The sequence below is a fragment of the Triticum aestivum genome, chromosome 7A, assembly GCF_018294505.1.
Source record: "Triticum aestivum cultivar Chinese Spring chromosome 7A, IWGSC CS RefSeq v2.1, whole genome shotgun sequence".
Classification (NCBI taxonomy): domain Eukaryota; kingdom Viridiplantae; phylum Streptophyta; class Magnoliopsida; order Poales; family Poaceae; genus Triticum; species Triticum aestivum.
The window spans coordinates 344,711,598-344,720,041 of record NC_057812.1 but is presented as its reverse complement, the minus strand read 5'-3'; positions in this window follow the sequence as shown (position 1 = coordinate 344,720,041).

Sequence of the window (8,444 nt, the reverse complement as noted above, 5' to 3'; positions counted from 1 at the left end):
TTTCCTCCTTCACATCCACATGGCTCGCGGTGATGATATACATGCCATCAAGTACCACCCACTAAAACTCAAAGGACCAGCTCGACATTGGATGAATAGCTTGCCAACAGATTCCGTCGGCAGTTGGGAGGATCTGGAAGACGCATTTCTTGGCAACTTCCAGGGCACTTATGTGCGGCCACCGGATGCTGATGACTTGAGCCACATAGCACAGCAGCCAGGGGAATCGGCCAGACAATTCCGGACACGGTTCCTGACTAAGAAAAACCAAATTGTAGACAGTGCGGATGCAGAAGCCCTAGCGGCATTCAAGCATAACATCCGCGGCGAGTGGCTCGCCCGCCACCTCGGCCAGGAGAAGCCGAAATCTATGGAAGCCCTCACAACACTCATGACCCGCTTTTGCGCGGGCGAGGACAGTTGGCTGGCTCGCAGCAACAACACATCGAGGAATACGGATACCTCAGATACCAAAGATGTTAACGGTAGGCAGCTTCGTAATAGACCAAAGCGCCGCAATAACGGCGATAACACCGAAGATACGGCAGTCAATGCCGGATTCAGAGCCTCTAGATCCGGTCAGCAGAAAAAGCCATTTAAAAGAAATACTCTGGTTCCGTCCAGTTTGGATCGCATACTGGATCGCTCGTGTGAAATCCACGGCAGCCCCGACAAGCTAGTCAATCACACCAACAAAGAATGCTGGGTGTTCAAGAAGGCCGACAAGTTAAATGCCGAAAACAAGGACAACGGGCTGCATAGCGATGACGAGGAGGAGCCCCGGCCGCCAAAAATAGGAGGACAAAAGGGGTTTCCCCCACAAGTGAAGACGGTGAACATGATATACGCAACCCACATTCACAAGAGGGAGCGGAAGCGTGCACTAAGGGACGTCTATGCGATGGAGCCCGTTGCCCCAAAGTTCAACCCATGGTCTGCTTGCCCGATCAGCTTCGATCGCAGGGACCACCCCACTAGCATCCGTCATAGCGGATTCGCCGCACTAGTCCTAGACCCCATCATTGACGGATTTCACCTCACTCGAGTCCTTATGGACGGCGGTAGCAGCCTGAACCTGCTTTATCAGGATACAGTGCGAAAAATGGGTATCGATCCCTCGAGGATCAAACCCAGCAAAACCACCTTTAAAGGCGTCATCCCAGGTGTAGAGGCCCGTTGCACAGGATCAATCACACTAGAAGTGGTCTTCGGATCACCGGACAACTTCCGAAGCGAAGAGATAATCTTCGACATCGTCCCGTTTCGCAGTGGCTACCATGCACTACTCGGACGGACATCATTTGTAAAATTCAATGCAGTGACGCATTACGCATACCTCAAGCTCAAGATGGCAATACCTCGTGGGGTCATAATAGTAAATGTAAACCCAGAACGCTCGCTCCGTACGGAAGAGCACACTGCGGCCCTTGCAGAGAAGCACAAAGCAGCCTGTTCAGTTAGACCACTCATTTGGCGTCATAGCCCCCGGACACCTTCAAGCGAGTCTGGAACAAGCTTCAACAAGATCGCCTGGCACGATCAGAGCTCGCCTAGCAATTCGGCCCCCGTCCCAGTCCCAGTGAAGCTACGAAATCCGTGCCGCACGTACATAACTACTCATTGAAAATACCATGGACATAGGCGGGGGCACGATCAGGACACGCCCCGCATTGTGGCTTAACCGCACTAGGGGCTGTATACCTTTGTCATTCCTTTTCTCTTTCAGGTCCTAACTCTCTGGAAGCCCTTTCCGGCAGTACGATTGTCGGACACATTCCGGAAGCAACAACCAAGGCGGCAAGAAGCTAAGATGAACACGGGGACCGCCAGGTGGTCTCTAGTAATAATTGATATACCCGCTTTTCACTATTTATGCGTAGCTTGCCCTAGGATAGGACATTTCGAATTGTCCTACTTTATGCTTATTGCACTACTTGTACCAAGTACGCTTCGATGTATTATCATGCTAAGGCGAGAGCTGGTCGCTGTTCGAGAGGTCTCAAGTCCTTAAAGTCTTTTTCCGCATTGGGCGAGGTGTCGGCCTTGTTCGGCTTAGACGTGTTAGCGCCCCACATTCGGCCCTCCGAATACCAGGGGCTTCACCAAAATTTAAAATCATAGACTTCTATGGCTAAGTGAGAGTGATAAAGCATTATAGTCCAATTGCCTGGTTCGTTGCGCTAAACACCTCCCTTGAAGGACCCAAAATTTGGGGTAAAGAGTGTTCAGGTTTATCCCAAACACCCCAATACTAGTTACATGGGGATAGAAGCCGACGACTGGCCAACTCTCAGATTTTATAAACGGCCACAGAGAAGGTAATATTTTAAATTAAGAAAGCGTCTCATAGCGCAAATGAACTCCTTTCATATTACAGGATCACATGAGCATGTTCATTCAAAAATTACATCCTTGGCACACTTATCGGCCACTAGGCGGGAACCCTTCAGGACGCTCTCATAGTAATTCTCGGGGCAACGATGCTCCTTGCCCTCCGGTGGCCCCTCCTTCACCAGCTTCACGGCGTCCAACTTAGCCCAGTGCACCTTTTCCCGGGCAAAAGCCCTACGTGCACCCTTGATGCAGACGGACCGCTTGATGAGTTCAAGCCGTGGGCAGGCTTCCACAAGCCGCCTCACTAGACGGAAGTAGCTGCCAGACAGGGGCTCACCAGACCATATCCAGACTATAAGGCGCCTCATGGCCTGTTCGGCCGCCCTGTGAAGCTTGACCAACTGCTTCAGTATACTAAGACCAGAACAACTTCTCCGTCGAGCTCCCCTCCTCATCCCGGTAAAACTCCATGGCATCCAGTACACTATGGGGAAGGTCTGCAAACACTCCTGGAGAGCACCGAACCTGGGTAAGAAAAAGGAAAGTCTCCTTCACGTGCTTGCTTTACATAATGAATGCCTTACCCGCTGCTATCTTCTTCACCGCGTCAATCTCCTGGAGGGCCTTGTGGGCTTTGACATTGGTGCTCTGGACGCTTTCAAGCGCCTGCTCGAGCTCGGACTCTCGCGTCTTAGAGTCAAGCTCCAAGGACTCGTGCTTTTTGGCGAGAGCCTCGAGCTCTTGCTTCACCTTGCCTACTCGGGCTAATTGCTTTTCCCGTTCAATGCGCTCCTTGGCTGCTTTGTCTTCGGCCTCGGACAACGCCTTCCTCAGGGTCGCCACTTCAGTCATGCCCCCTGGCAAACCTATGACGATCCTATTACCTTACAACTGAATTTATTTTTAACTATATAGACAGGGGTATTTCTTACCTTTGCTCTCTTCAAGCTGCCTCAGACCGTTTCAGGTCCTGCTTCGGCGGAGAGACCTCTGCAGTACGTGCGGCAGCAGCCAACAGTGAAGCCTGCACATACACATAGACATACTCTAATTAGACTCCTGAGTTATCATTTGATCCTCTATTCGGCTTTTCTTCACGAACGCCGAACAGAGCATCAGGGGCTACTATCTATGCAGTAATATTTTCTTATATTTTGATTGCTCACCTCAAAGCCTGTTAGGAGGCTGGCGCAAGCTTCGGTCAGTCCGTTTTTGACATACTGAACCTTCTCGACCACCGCACTCATGATAGTGCGGTGCCCTTCATCGATGGAAGTGCCGCGAAGCGCTTCTAGCAAGTTGTCCGGTGCCTCTAGTTGGACAGAGGACACCGGCACGGATGGTTGGCCCCCCTTAATGGGGGACCGCCTGCCGGAGTCCGGAACCATCGAAGGTTCCAGCATAGTGTTCGCCTGAGGGCCGAACTTGGAGCCCGTAGGAGCCTCGCTCCCTTGGTACCCAGGGTCCGGGAAGTCGCCTCGAGGCGCCCCCAGGACCACCTCCCCTTGGCTCAGTGCCTTTTGAGACAACACCTCGGCGTTGTCCGTAGGGCGAGGGGTGGTAGCGGTCGAGAGAGAACCGCTGTTCATATCCGATGAGTCCAGAGAGCCGCTCGACGAGGATACGTCAAGACGAGCTCGGGACGGACTGCATAATCATGTTCAGCATGAGGAGAGGCAGTGTAATAAAACATACCATGAAGTACTATGGTGCCCGGACACTTACGATTTCGCCAGTGGCTTGACCCTGGGTAGCCACTCGTCGCCGCAGTCGGCGGCCGTCGTGGCGCAGTCCGGAGGGAGGGTGTCGGTGTCAAAACCGGCGGATCTCGGGTAGGGGTCCCGAACTGTGTGTCTAAGGCGGATGGTAACAGGAGGCAGGGGACACGATGTTTTCCCAGGTTTGGGCCCTCTTGATGGAGGTAAAACCCAACGACCTGCTTAATTGTTCTTGATGATATGAGTATTACAAGAGTAGATCTACCACGGGGTCAGAGAGGCTAAACCCTAGGGAATAAGCAGTTTTGCCAGGCAAGTGGGGAGACTCATCGCCTCCTCTGCCCTTATAAAGGGACAAAGATTTATTTTTTACACCCACACCTTCTTCCTTCTCGCTTACCCATTCCCGCACACTCGAGCTCTAGCGCCCAAGCTCACGTTCTTCTTCTCAAACCACTCCAAGCATGTCTAGAGCAGGAGGCAAGTGGATGGCTTCCTCCGTCATGGAGGAAAATATCAAAAAGTTACGAGAAGTCGGATACCTAGCTGTGAATATCGCGCACCGGCTGCTGTATGCGGGGCAGATCGTCCCCACGCCTGAACCTCATGAGAGGGTAGTTTTTCTTGCCCATTTTGTCCGCGGACTGGGATTTCCTCTCCATCCATTTGTCCGCGGGCTCATGTTCTACTACGGTATGGATTTTCATGGTCTGGCCCCCAAATTCATGCTCAACATCTCGGTGTTTATCGTCGTGTGCGAGGCCTTCCTCCGCATCAGGCCCCACTTCGGCCTATGGCTGAAAACCTTCAATGTCAAACTGAAGGTGGTGGGTGGCCAGCAAGCAGAGTGTGGAGGCGCCATGGTGGGCAAGATGCCTAATGTCAGCTGGCTCGAGGGTACCTACGTGGATACCATAAAGGGGTGGCAATCGGGGTGGTTCTACATCACTGAGTTGCGTGACTCCAACTGGGTGGCGGCCCCCAAATTTCGATCCGGAATCCCCACGTGGCTCACCTCCTGGAAAAACAAGGGCCTGTCCTGGGGTTCTTCGATAGAGCTGACCGGACTCCAGACCTGCATCCAGAACATGACGAACAAGAAAATTAAGCTCGTCAACATGGTCCAGGTCATGCTCCTCCGCCGGATCCTTCCGTGCCAGCGACGGGCATTTGATTTGTGGGAGTTCGACTTGGCCCAGCACCAGATGCTGCGAGAGCTCTACGACAAGATGCACAAGGACGTCTGGAGGGTGCTGTTCAAGGGCGCCGAGATGCCTCCCTCCCTCACCGAGGACCGCGAACTCAGCGCAAAGCACCACACCCATCCGGTAGGCTTTTATATCTATCAAGGTATTTATGTGCCATGTTGTGGTTATGTGCTGGATCTAAGATTTCATGTCATTAACATGACTGGATAAAGACAGCGGAGCAGCTTCATTGCCCAGCCCCCCTGCCCGAAGATCCTACAAACACTCTTCTAACCAAGATGCTGACTCCGGCACCTTACGAGGTGACGGAAAAGACGTCCAAGAAGAAGGCCGCGGGGACCCGAAAGGGTCTCCGGTGCAAGGTGGTTCTATCGGACTCATCATCCGATGAGTCTGACGCGCACTCCTCCCACGGAAACGAGGAGGAGGAGAAAAGTTCTCCCCCCCCCCAGCCGGGGGAGACAAGAAAAGGAAGGCCGACCCATCCAGGGAGGCCGAAGATCCACGAAGGGAAAGACCCTCCCTCCGGACTGTGCCACGACGGCCGCCGACAGCGGCTATGAGTGGCTACCTAGGGACAAGCCCCTGGCGAAGTCGTGAGTGTCCGGACACCATACTACTTCGTGGTATGTTTTGTTGTACTGCCTTTGCTCATGCCGAACATGATTAAGCAGTCCGGCCCAAGCTCATCTTGACGTACCCTCGTCGAGCGGCTCTTTGGGCTCGTCGGATATGAACAACGGTTCTCCTCCGACGGCTTCCACCCCTCGCCCTATGGAGAATGCCGAGGTGGTGTCTCAAAAGGCACCGACCCAAGGGGAGGTGATCCTGGGGGCGCCTCACGGCGACCTCCCGGATCCTGAGTACCAAGGGAGCGAGGCTCCTATGGGCTTCGAGTTCGGGCCCCAGCCGGACACTACACCGGAACCTTTGATGGTTCAGGACTCCAGCAGGCGGTCCCCCATTAAGGGGGGCCAACCATCCGTGCCGGTGTCCTTTGTCCAACCAGAGGCACCGGACAACTTGCTGGAAGCGCTTCACAGTGCTTCCATCGATGAAGAACACCGCACTATGATGAGTGAGGTCGTCAAGAAGGTTCGGTCCGCCAAAAACGGACTGACCAAAGCTTGTGCCAGCCTCCTAACAGGCTTTGAGGTAAGCATTCAAAATATAAGATATTACCGCATAGATAGTAGCCCCTGATGCTCTGTTCGGCATTCGCAAAGAAAAGCCGAATAGAGTATCAAATGATAACTCTGGAGTCAATTTAGAGTGTGTCTATGTGTATGTGCAGGCTTCCCTGCTGGCCGGTGCCGCACGTACTGCGGAGGTCTCTGCACTGAAGCAGGCCCTGAAGCGGTCCGAGGACGAGCTCGGTCTTACCAAGGGGCAGTTCGAAGTGAGCAACGGTAAGATATACCCTAGTTTATATAGTTAAAAAGAAATTCGGTGTAAAGTAATAGGATCATCATGAATTTGTCAGGGGCCACGACCGAGGAAGGCATTGTCCGCGGCCGAAGACAAAGCGGCCAAAGAACGCATTGAACGGGAGGGCGAGGTGCAGCAAGAGCTCGAGGCTCTCACCAAAAAGCACGAGTCCTTGGAGATTGACTGCAAGACGCGAGAGTCCGAGCTCACGCAGGCGCTTGAAAGCGTCCGGAGCGCCAAGGCCAAAGCCCACAAGGCCCTCCAGTAGATTGATGTGGCGAAGAAGATAGCAGCGGGTAAGGCATTCAATATGCAAAGCAAGCATGTGAAGGAGACTTTCCTTTTTCTTACCCGAGTTCGGAGCTCTCCAGGAGCATTTGTAGATCTTCCTCGTAGTGTGCTAGATGCCATGGAGTTTTACCGGGCTGAGGAGGGGAGCTCAACAGAGAAGTTGTTCTGGTCTCAGTATATTGGGACCGAACACCCCGTGTCCTTAAGCGACCAGCTGAAGCAGTTGGTCGAACTTCACAAGGCGTCCGAACAGGCCATGAGGGGCCGTATAGTCCGGATGTGGCCTGGCGAGCCCCTGCCCGGCAGCTACTTCGGTCTTTTGAGGCGGCTGGTGAAAGCCTGGCCACGGCTTGAGGTCATCAAGCGGTCCGTCTGCATCAAAGGTGCACGCAGGGCTTTTGCCCAGGCGAAGCTGGATGCCATGAAGCTTTTGAAGGAGGGGCCGCGGAGGGCAAGGAGCATCGCTGCCTCGAGAATTACTATGAGAGCATGCTGAAGGGTTCCCGCTTAGTGGCAGATGAGTGTGCCAAGGATGTAATCTTTGAATGAACATGCCCATGTGATCCTGTAATATGAAACGAGTTCTTTTGCGCCATGCGATGCCTTCTTAATTTAAAATATTACCTTCTGTGCGGCCGTTTATAAAATCTGAGAGTTGGCCAGTCGTCGGCTTCTGCCCCCACATGTAACTAGTACTGGGGTGTTCGGGGTGAATCTGAACACTCTTTACCCCCAATTTTGGGTCCTTCAAGGGAGGTGCTCAGCGCAACGAACTAGGCAATCAGACTATAATTCTTTATCACTCTCACTTAATAGAAGTCTATGATTTTAAATTTTTGGCGAAGCCCCTGGTATTCGGAGGGCCGAATTTGGGGCGATATACACGCCTAAGCCGGACAAGGCTGACTCCTCGCCCGAAGCGGAAAAAGTCTTTAAGGACATGAGACCTCTCGAACAGCGATCAGTCTCTCGCCTTATCATGACAGTCAGTTTTTGGCTTTCTCTACTAAGGTGCTCGTCCAGAAGAACCGGGACACAATCGCAGTAGTTCTCCCACCGCTACCTTAGCCGATATAGCGGAACGTAAGGTACCAAAGCATGGGAGCCGGACAACCCAACATTTGACCCAAGACATGATTCGGAGCTGATGCATATAATGCTATAAGTTCGGGGTGCAGCACTATCGAAAGTGTTCGGACTTCTTGCACCGTATTACGGGGTAAACAAGAGTCCCTGGCGTACTGACCGCACCCGAGCGTGCAGGTGAGGAATGTCGTAAATGGACATACAAGAGAAAGAGAAAAACTTAAATAATGCAATGACAGATTAATAATATGCATTGTTATTTGAATAATACGTCGAAGCGTGCTGGTACAAGTAGTGCAATAAGCATAAAGTAGGACAATTCAAAATGTCCTATCCCAAGGCAAGCTACGCATAAATAGTGAAAAGTGGGTATATCAAG